We start from the raw sequence: 12,261 nt of genomic DNA, 5'->3' as shown, positions 1-12,261 counted from the left end.
TGTTTTTTTATTTTTTTTATTTCTGTCTATTCGACTGTTGGCGTAAACAATTGCTTTTTTATTATTTATATTTCAATATTATGAAAGTTACAAAATAAATAATATTTTGACCATTGTCTGACTAAGTCTAGTGTTTGTTTTTTTATGCTGCATATTCTACTTCTTTATGCCATGTCTAGAAGTATAATTTTCAATTGTAAGATTATCATGTTTATTTGTATCTGCATATTTGCTTTATATCTACATTTGGGATTTCAGTTCGTTTTTATGCGCGCGTCATGACTAATAAGAAAAAAGAACATGACTGATTTTGACTAGGGAAGCTGAAATTTTCTCTTAAAATTCATATCTACTCTACAACGTAGAGTGACATATGTACACCGAGTTTCATTTCATATTCATTTTCTGATGTAAATAAAAAAGCTATTTTCAATTTCATATGATATTGTTCGGTTTTTTACATTTATCTGTTTTTGGTATCAAACATTAATTTGCTTTCGAAAAGCGTCTTTTTAAAAGTTACAGACGAAGAAGTCACTGTGAAGAAAAAGTATTTAAGTTGCTTTTAAAAATTTTCGCTTTAGTTTTATAAGTGAGAAATATACAGGGTGTATCGAAATTACAACCCTTGATACGCATTTTTTTAATCATTGTCATATATGAAGTTAAAAAGTATGGACATTATGTCAATAATATAAGTGAGAGAATTTGTTGAACAAAATTTGATGAATCTTTATTCAATGAAACAGAATTATATTGTTTATGAAACGTTGAAATAAATAATTTGTATCATTGTTTGAAAAAAAATCTCGTTTATTTTTAATTCTAATGTTGTATGTATTTCACTGCATATATATTTTTCATGCTGAATATAATTCGATATATTTTACGGATTATAATAATTTTTTTTGTATCTTTATTACTTAACATCATAGCTTTTGAATTAACAGTTCATTGCGTATCATAGCTATAAAGAAATAACATAATCACTGTTAAGAAGAGTTTCAAAGATTTTCACTTTTTTCATGATGTAAATATAAACACTTTTTCAGGAGCTTTGCATATATGTTAAAGTATTTTAATGCTTTTTTTAATTATTTTTTCTTCAAGAGTTCAAACATACCATCGGTTAATTCTCATCCACACCATTTCCTTAAAATAATTTTAAATAAAATTTTTAAATCTAGAAATATAATAGGAATTATAAATTTTACTGACATTTTAATTATAAATTTTTTTTTACCCAAAATCCGTAAAATGTATCATAAAGTTGTGGCTAGAACTACAAAGGTAACGCAAACAAACGGTAAATTAACGATAACCATAATTTGAAAGTGTAACATATCATCAATTACATTTGGTTATCAAAGGACGTCATATGACACTCCAGGCATCACCTCCTACTTCAGAAAGCCTCCACACGGTCTCTTATAAGTAGTCCGCGCAAACTATTCAAAAAGTGAGCCAGTTGTGCGCATGAACCCAAAACATTTTATAAAAGTAATTGAGAGAAATGTATCATATATATTTGAGAATTGAATATGTAGTGGTTGACAAGTGAATGAGGCAAACCAATAATATTCATGAATAAGACAAATGTTTAGACATATATTTGCTACCACTTTCTTATTTTAACTAGATTTTGTATTAAATGACTCGTTCGGAAAGTGGATATTCTTCACGGTGGTCTGATCGGACTACCTATAAAAAACCGTGTGGAGGCTTTCAGTTGTAGGAGGCATACGGTTACTCCGTTAGTAGTAAAACCGTTTAATTAAATTAATTTGAATCGCCTATCACCGGTGACCCCCGTGGCTCTACGAACAAACTCAGCGACCATTGAACATTTAAAGAACCAACTTCTTCTGACATATTTCTTTCAGTTAAATATTAAAGGTTGTTGCAAAGAACTTGATCTTGAACTATAGGAAACCTACGCAAAGTCCTTGTCCGCGAGGAGGAAACCCCACTCCTTTATCTGAGATAACGCTCGTAGCCGAATGTCGATAGAAGGATAGATAATGTCGATAGAGGATCTTGGCTTGAAATACGTAATAGGCTTAGTGGAGGATAATGTAAGTTGCTTGTTTGATCTGTAATTGGTGAAGTACCTGCACGTGGTAGCGGGCACCAGACTTCTAAATCTGTATTTTGCTCTAGGGCAACTGAGACTAAGTAGCAAGATAATGCAAATAACATTTCGCCTTAAATATAAATAATTTAGAATGTTTGTCTTAGTCGTAGTTACGATTAAATCATTAAATAAATTTTTAAAAAAATTGAATTTTATCACTAATTACATTTTTAGTCGAATTGCGGTATCCCTGTTAGTTGGTAGTTTCTTCCAGTACTTATGGCTTCAGTTTTGAAAACGCACAATACTTTGTCTTACTTTCTAAGTATGAATATTAATCTAATTATGAATATTATAATAATTAAACACTTTTGCTACCGTTTATTACTTTTTAGAGGAAAGGGCGCTTAGCAAGAATGGGTTAAATACACAGTTTGAGTTATATTCAAAATAATATATTTAAAAACAGTATATTTAGCTTCATAGAACCCGAGGTACACATTTGTCAATCACCATAAGACACAATGCTTCCAAAATCTAGTAAAATAAGTTTATCAACCAGTTTTTTTATTAGTTTACTGAAAACTTCATTATGTTACAGACGTCTTAAATTTAACCCTTTTGAAGGTCGTGGTAAGTATACTTACCACCACGTTTTACCACTTTTAATTTCGGTTTCCATTTTTCAATAACTTCAGCTTTCTTGAAGTGAGTTTGAATAAAATTGGTAACCATTTCTTTTAAAAAACGTATAAAATTTATAAAATACATAATTCCTTTTGAAGTTTGTAGCATTTAAGGAATTTATTTTATAAATAAGGAAAAATGAAAGTCAGTAAGTTCTTAATAGGTCATGTTAAATATATTTACCACCAAAAAAATGGCATTTTTATAAACTAAATGGGGTTTTTTCTTTCTTATATCAATTACTATTCTTAAAACAATTTCAATTCAAAAAATACTTCAATTTACCTTTACTAGAAATAAATGGCACATTAAAGGGCTAAGCAAACAATTTTCTAAACAAGGAGAATTTTTTAAAAACCTTTTAATATAAATTAACTAATACAGTGGAATCGATTTTAAGTTGTTCGTTACCTACGTCATTTTCTGCCAGTTTCAATTCCAAAAATATTTTAATTTACCTTTACTAGAAGGCCCGTTAAAGGGTTAAAGTCTACAATAAAGTTGCATTTCAAATGATACTTTGAACTTCTGATTTGTACTGGTGGAAAAAAACTTAAACTTACTAAAGCTCACTTAAAAAACTTACTCAAAATGAAAATAACTGAACTAAAAATATATTAAATTTCTTCATCACTAGAAAATATTATTTTACAAAGCGAAGCAAGCTGGCATCTCTGCTATATATATAATTTTATCACTTACTCTACAACTTAAAAAGATTTTCCACACCGTGGGAACTCTGAAATGTATCTATTTTGTAGAGTATAACGTGACCCTCTATCTTATCTTATATTATAGATAACCGATAAAACTAGAGTAGCAATTAAATGGTTTATTGCTAGATGATTTTTTTCGATGTTTTCATGTATTTCCAGAAATCTTGTAAACAATGATAAAAGTAATATCAAATGATTATCTTTTTTGATCAGTTCTAACTAGAAAAATATTTACAGTGAGTTTATTTATAAAATTTGATATTTTCTAGAAATTGCTTTTCTAATTCTGAAACATTACATTAACTAAACAATTTGATAGTTTTTTTGTAATTATATAATATTTAGGGTACAATTACAATTTCACGTTACAATTGTACACTAGAGAAACTCTTTTACGCAAGTGAGATTTTATTTATATTTGAAGTGGTAGGTAAAATTTTACTATAGTATTTCCCTTTTTGGTTAAAAAAATTTAATTATAAACTATTTTGATCACTAATAATTACATATCGCTGTTGACTCAAAAGTTTGCATCTCTTCTTAACTTTTAAAGTGATACTTAAGAAATAGTATGCTAATTTTTTTTGCATTAATATCAACAACTCGCAAACTTTTACACTATTTGAAATTTTTTTTCCTATGGTAGTTAACTTTATTTTTAAATATATGATTCTCAATGATTATTTTTTTAAGGAATCTTTGTTTTGTAAATTTTACTTAAAGTTATTTTCCACAGCACTACACTTAAACCTTTCGCGCCGACTGTCACAAATACGTGCCAGCATAAAACCATATCAACCAGGGTAAATAGATAAAACTGGTAATCAAAGTAATTCTCTAGCAGTTTATTTGTGGGTGGAGTTATAATTGTTTGATTTATTTAATTCACCATTACTTTGTTCAAAATAAAACTCTTTAGTTATACTTTGAACTAACGCTGATTATATATATATGATTAAACTAACAAAAATTAAAGTAAAAGCAAAGTAAGTCTGTCAAATTAGCAACGACTACATTTAACCCTTTCAATACGGCGAAAAATCAGCAGGGGTGAAAGAGAGACGGAAAAGAGGAAAGGCTGGTAATAAAACAATTTCAGTTATAGCTAGTATCGTGGAGGAGTTTACTTATTCTTTTTTTAAATTTTTCAACAATATCTACTTTATCTTGGAAAAGAAGCAGTTTTATATATATGCCAGAATTATAAAAGAAATCTTGATAGTTACAGATACAGTGAAACCTCTCGGTAAGGGCCACATGTCCTTCCATTGAAAATTGGCCCTTATGGGGGGTGGCCCTTAAATGGGGGTGACCAAAAAATAAAATGAGGAAATCAAAATTTATGTAGAAAAAAACTGTTTATTAACATTTTAAGTTTTTATACATGTTTAAAAAAATTTTCAATTGAAGTTTGTTTTCTTTTTGCAATTTTTTCGCAAACAATTTTAGTTTCTAATGATTCCTTAACTCTATAAAACAAATTAGTTAAAATCGCATCACTTATTAATGCCTTGGATTGGGATATCAGTTTATTTACTTCTATTAGCGTTTCTTGGTTTGATAAATATGGCACGGGGGACTCATGGGACGGGGGGAAAATGGCCTTTATTGGAGGTAGTCAGGAAAATGTGGCCCTCAAATAGGAGGAAAATTAACATTATGTCTATGGGGAAAATTTTCGTTCCTCAAAATATTGGCCCTTAATAGAGGTGGCCTTTAGGAGAAGTTTCACTGTATTTCATTTTTTTCGAAAAAAATGCTGGAATGAAATGTTTTACGTACCAGGTTTTTCTCTTTTCCGTCTTGCTATATAAGGGCTTTCACCCATGGACTGGGACAGCACATGTCCCGTCCGGTGCGAAAGGGCCAAGTTACCGTTTTTTGTTTAATTACATCCTGATTCTGATTTTGTACGAATGCTTTTCTGAATCACCAGTCCCCAAGGGGTTAAAGGATTCAAAAATTCATATGAGACGCTAGACATTTGAAATGCTTTCAAAATTACTAAAAATTCTGTAAACCTTAGTTTTTAATTGCCTACAATTTTATAAAATAATTTGCAAACAATGGTAGAAATCACATAAATCTCGGTGCGCTGCCGCGAAGCGGCATTAACCAATTCATCTGTAGTAATAAATCGATGATGAGGAGTAGTGAGGAGGAATGGAGATGGTAATTTGCAAACACTGTGGTAGCAGGATGGCCATGGGTGACTAAAAATATCAAACGTGGTCACTAATAAAATTCAAAATTTTAATAAATGAAATTAACATTAGCTACTTTTCGAGTATAATAACCATGAGACCACGAGATAATGGCATTTTACAAGATTTCATAGTGTTGATCAATAACGTTTTATTGATTAATTACTTTTCCCCTCGTACAAAAAATAGGTTTTTAACTAGTATATTAATAATTCAAATTTTCTTTATTTTAATCCAGTATCATGCGACCGTAATGTTTGAAAAAAAGTGAAGTGGCAAGGATAAAAAAAAAGTTTTCCCTCAGTTAAACATTAAATGTTCTTTATAAAAGCACTTTTTACTTCATTTTAACAATGACGCAATTTCGTTAAAATATCTTATGGTTTTCGGTAATCAAACGGGTTTCTTACCAGCCCCATACTATTCGTTAGACTATAAATATTGTAGTAATAAATAAGCCCATATTCTTTATCTTTTTGAAAAGGGACACGATCCCATTATGAAAATCTCGGTGATTAATAGGCTAATGTTATTTAATTTTCAGCAATATATGTTTATTTACTTTTTTCTTGTCTAATTCATTTTGGAATATTAAATATTTTTAAACATTGAAGGAGGAAAGACCATGCTATAACTGGCTCTTAATGTGGCCTTTTTTTTAATTACGAATATGTGAATCAAAAGCCATAAACTAACTTGCAACCTAACTTAGAAAAATATTATTCAATTTACTAACTTCTTCTAAGTTACTAAGTTCTAACTTTCTAAGTTACTAACTTAAAATGTAACTGATACGGACATTTAACCGGAAAGTACTTACAAGCGATATATCTTGTGCACTATCTGCGATTGGTTGACTCTGGTGATCTGGAAAAGCGCAATTCTGGCCCATTATTATCACATAACCGCTAGCCAGCAACTGTGAAAAAAGTGACGAAATATTATTGAAATTTAAAAAATAAATGGCATCCAAAAACACTCTCACTTTTTAGAGAGTCAAAGGTTACCATCTTCTTACAGGGGCTGGATAAAAATATGGAAAGACCGTGCCTGCCTACTACTACGCTTTTGGTAAAATATTTTGGTATCGACATATTCTGCATGATTAAAGAAGACTCCACTTTTAAACGCTTCAAGCATGTTCTATCAAATTGTGCTAAAAGTTTTGACTTCGAAAATATTTCCTGCTTCCATGCAGTTAGTACAGAAGTGTTTCATTTTTTTCCATCCCCTATGTCTAAATAAGCATGTTTGTTATAGATTTTAATATTTCCAGCTTGAAATTCCACTTTTTTGTTACTGCGCATGACTTTTTAAAAGAAAATGTTCAGTGTTTTTTTTAAGGTGGTGGCTGAAGCGTGTATTTTGCATAATCATATTTCCATAGACTTTTAATATGCGGGGCGTAATCTAGAAAAGTTGAGACCCTAGGCACAGAACTGTCAGGAGTCATCTGTTTGTTATTTTTAACCAAATTTTCAAGTTGTTTAATTATGAAGAGTTTTTAAATATTTATAACGTATGTAAATTGTGATATATTAGTAAATTTAGGCTTTTACTTATTTCTATTTTTATTAACTCTTTTTTCTAACAGATAATTCTTAAGGAACATACATTTGAAACAATACATTTGTAACACTTAGGGGCCTTCAGGAATTTAGGGACCATAGGCCTGAGCCTCTTAGGCCTTACGGACCCGTGGTGGTGACTATAGTAACGAGATATAACTATTTAAAGTACTTTGGGTCACTGTTAAGAACAATTTTTGGCTCGGGTCGGTTAGAGAAAGGTAATCTTTTTCTCTAGTCTATTGTGTTGGAATGGAGAAAAGCTATAGTGCGGCTTTGTGGAGAACTCCTCCAGATTAAAAGTCTGGGACTGTCTGCTACTATGGTAACAGGAAAGTGCACATTTCTAATGGGGGTGAAATGGAGGAGAGAAAGTGTCGACTGGTTTACTCACGACGACCTATGCCAAGATTAAGATAAAACTATTCACCCCACACCCCTAATCGAAGCGTCTTTTCCTCGTAACCATAGAACCCGCCATGACGCGAGACGGCTGTCTGGAGGAGTTCTCCTGAAAGATGCACTATACCCTCCCTGAAATGCGCTATTCTTATTTCCATAGCAGCTGACGCTCTCAGACTTTGTGGCGGATGGAGTTCTAACCGTAGACAAACTATAGACCCGTGGCGGTGACAATGGTAACGAGGTATAACTGTTTCAAGTAGGAGTCTGGGGTCATTGTTTAGGACAAGTTTTGGCTCGGGTCAGCGAGGGAAAGGGAATCTTTTCCTTCGGTCTACTGTGTTAGCCCTAGAGTGAAGGGAAGCTACCTTCCCTGAAATGCGTTATTATTGTTTCCACAGCAGCTGACGGTCTCAGACTTTGTGGCGGATGGAGTTCTAACCGTAGACAAACTATAGACCCGTGGTGGTGACAATGGTAACGAGGTATAACTGTTTCAAGTAGGAGCCTGGGGTCATTGTTTAGGACAAGTTTTGGCTCGGTTCAGCGAGGGAAAGGGAATCTTTTCCTTCGGTCTACTGTGTTAGCCCTAGAGTGAAGGGAAACTACCTTCCCTGAAATGCGTTATTCTTGTTTCCACAGCGGCTGACGGTCTCAGACTTTGTGGCGGATGGAGTTCTAACCGTAGACAAACTATAGACCCGTGGCGGTGACAATGGTAACGAGGTATAACTGTTTCAAGTAGGAGTCTGGGGTCATTGTTTAGGACAAGTTTTGGCTCGGGTCAGCGAGGGAAAGGGAATCTTTTCCTTCGGTCTACTGTGTTAGCCCTAGAGTGAAGGGAAGCTACCTTCCCTGAAATGCGTTATTCCTGTTTCCACAGCAGCTGACGGTCTCAGACTTTGTGGCGGATGGAGTTCTAATCGTAGACAAACTATAGACCCGTGGCGGTGACAGTGGTAACGAGGTATAACTGTTTCAAGTAGGAGCCTGGTGTCATTGTTTAGGACAAGTTTTGGCTCGGTTCAGCGATGGAAAGGGAATCTTTTTCCTCGGTCTACTTTGTTAGCCCTTGAGTGAAGGGAAGCTACCTTCCCTGAAATGCGTTATTCTTGTTTCCACAGCGGCTGCCGGTCTCAGACTTTGTGGCGGATGGAGTTCTAATCGTAGACAAACTATAGACCCGTGGCGGTGACAGTGGTAACGAGGTATAACTATTTCAAGTAGGAGCCTGGTGTCATTGTTTAGGACAAGTTTTGGCTCGGTTCAGCGATGGAAAGGGAATCTTTTTCTTCGGTCTACTGTGTTAGCCCTAGAGTGACGGGAAGCTACCTTCCCTGAAATGCGTTATTCTTGTTTCCACAGCGGCTGACGGTCTCAGACTTTGTGGCGGATGGAGTTCTAACCGTAGACAAACTATAGACCCGTGGCGGTGACAATGGTCACGAGGTATAACTGTTTCAAGTAGGAGCCTGGTGTCATTGTTTAGGACAAGTTTTGGCTTGGGTCAGCGAGGGAAAGGGAATCTTTTTCTTCGGTCTACTGTGTTAGCCCTAGAGTGAAGGGAAGCTACCTTCCCTGAAATGCGTTATTCTTGTTTCCACAGTTAAGATTCGAGACTTTAGTACCTTTATCTTTTGTTATTTAAAATACTTATGGTAGGAGAGATCTACATGCCTGCCAACTTTTAATTCCTTCAATTATGATTTTTCCCAGTGGTATTAAAACGGAACTAAAATTTCAATTTTAACAACGAAATACGTTGTAATTGAAAAAAATTGAGCTGAATGGTGTTCAGTAACGCATAATAATATATATGCGTAAGTTTTTTAAAAATAGTAGTGATCAAAGTCATTTCAAAATTAAGTTTATAAAAGGAAAAATAGTATATATTTTCTACCACTTTAAATATAGAAATAAAATTTTACGCCAAATGCGTAAAAGTTGGCGGGTATGGATCTAAAACATTAAAGATTTATGCGAAAAAGGGTGGGTTGAATTAAGAGGTTACTAATTAAAAACTATTTGAATTCAGCTTGCACTTGAAAATTACAAATTAATCAAAAGACTTTTGATAGATTTTCAATTGATTTAAAAATAAAATTTTTTAAGAAATTAAAGCAATATGGTTTTCTAGTTTTGCTACAACTTAAAAAGATTTTCCTGATCATGGTAATCCTGATGTATTATGGTGAAGCAATGCCTGTCTGTTAAAAAAAGAAAATCATTTTATAACCTACCAGTTTAAAAAATAAATTTTTAGTGTTAGATTTTTTATTCTAAATCAGATATGTTAACTTTTATTAGAATCGTTATATTTCATTAAAAAAATTCCATACAAATGGAAGTGCGGCAAGTAGAGAGAAGAGATTAATTAAAAGTCTTATGTGCTTACTTTCTCGAAGTAACAATATCATTAAGTTTGGTTACAAAATAATAATTTTCAACCACCTCGTGGAATAGCAACGTTTAGTAAGATATTAGGGCTTCGTGTCAGCAAATGGTAAATTCATTATATTTCCGGAATTATTTAAAAGCTGGTAGAAAAAGATCGAGGAAACTAAATTTTTTAACTAATTGCTAACAACGAAATGATAATTAATATCTATGGAACAACTGAATTCTTAAAATTGACGAGGAATTAAAGACTTTAGAATTAACGGTAACCATATAAAATAGCTATCACTAGTTTTTAAATTTTTCCAGACTGTGGTCACACTGTAATTGAATTAAAGCAAAATTTTAAAATAAACAGATTTTCTTTTTTTTTTTGAAAAAAAAAATCCTAAGCATTTGTTTATATGATCTCATATGTATCTGTTAAAATTACTTTAGTTTTGAGGTAGACGAAATTATCTGAATTTTAATTTATTGAAAAATACAATATCTTTGTCACCACAAGGAAATAGATTTACTGAAATTAGTGAGAATCCGTAGTAGTTGGAATCTCGTTGGATTTAAGCCAAAAATAGATCTCTGCTGCGCACAAAATTTTACTAAGAAAGGTCTTTAACACTAGTTTCACGGACGTTTCTTATATACCTATCTCTACAAACACGCGTCAATTTGACGCATGTACGAATACATATAACGGCACTAGCAGAGGTGCTAACGTGCGACAGCAAATATATATTTTAAAGTGGTAGTTTATCAATTGTGATTCTTGATTTAATAAATTCAATTTAATAGATTTTTATCCACCACTATTTCTAAATAATTCGCAGGCTTATATAATTCACCACTTTATATTTGATACATTTACTTAGTAGTTATTTACAGTTTTTTTTAATTACTTTGGTGTGCCTTGAGCAGTTGGTATTATGTACCATAAGAAAGAAAAAAATGGAAATATGAGAAATATATATTTATGAAATATTCTAGTATTTTATTTTTCAATACTCGAACTTGTGGGGGAATAAATTATCGACTATGTCAACCTTCATCTATCAAAAGGTACCCCATGATAGAATCAAGTTAACATGTCTTATATACTAGTGAATTGGTATTTATTATTTATAGTGGTAGTTACACCACATTACTCCCCTTCCAGAATTTTATCTGTGATAGAATTCGATGAACAGATACCAGTAGTTGATTAATGCTGTTTTATTTATTAACTTCAATTTTTGCTCATTATATATATATATTTTTTTTTTTCCAAGCATTTCGCTCGTTATTTTTTTTTATAGCTTTTTCGCTATTTTTTCCCATCATTTTTTTATAGCTTTTCGCTATTATTATTTTTTTTCTAGCATTTCGCTCATTATTATTTATTAACCGGGAGACTTTATTTACTTCACCGGATTTTTTTTTTTTTAGCATATCAACTGTTTAATGTGGATTCATCCATCAATATTGACAATTTCTTATCACGTCCGTAGGTCACCAATGTGGGGAAGTTTTAATCTTAGACTATGTTAACCTTCATCTATCAAAAGGTACCTCATGATAGATGAAGGTTAACATAGTCTAAGATTAAAACTTCCCCACAAACTAAGTAACTGAAGCCTTCAAAGTCTGACATCAATTGACATTCGGCGTTCATTCTTTCTATTATTGCTTATCGGCAACAGTTGTTTATCGCTTGTTTCATTTGAGATAACGATATCGGATAACGGATCGAAGTATTATTGGTACATTTCTATTTATTATGGATGTGATGCTTGCATGTTTACTCAAAATTTTGTCTAAATTACGATCGCGTCAATTTGACGCATATCTGTAGAGATAGGTATACAACAGAGAGAATTTCAATATTTCAACGCTTTTGAAGAAGATTGACTTCAATATATATTTACCTTGATCAACGGTTAAAAGTCATTACAAGAGATAAAATAAAATTTCAAGCGGATTTTGCAACTTTCCTTGCAAAACTCGAAATGCGTCAAAATGAAGCGTCTCGTAAACCTAGTGTTAATTATCTATAGTATGAAGAGCTGAGTGTATAAAGTGGATAAGTGACATTTTCAAATCGCTGTAATCAGGGTTAGAAGAAAAAAGTGCTATCCGGACCATTTTATTGTAATTTTAGTATAATATAATTTGAAATTAAAAAAAAAATTCAAGCATATTCAAAACTAATGCTGACTAGTTCTGTTAAAATTAAAATG

The sequence above is a fragment of the Parasteatoda tepidariorum genome, chromosome 9 (genome assembly GCF_043381705.1).
Source record: "Parasteatoda tepidariorum isolate YZ-2023 chromosome 9, CAS_Ptep_4.0, whole genome shotgun sequence".
In the NCBI taxonomy this organism is placed as follows: Eukaryota; Metazoa; Arthropoda; class Arachnida; order Araneae; family Theridiidae; genus Parasteatoda; species Parasteatoda tepidariorum.
Note: the sequence above shows the minus strand (reverse complement) of the source record.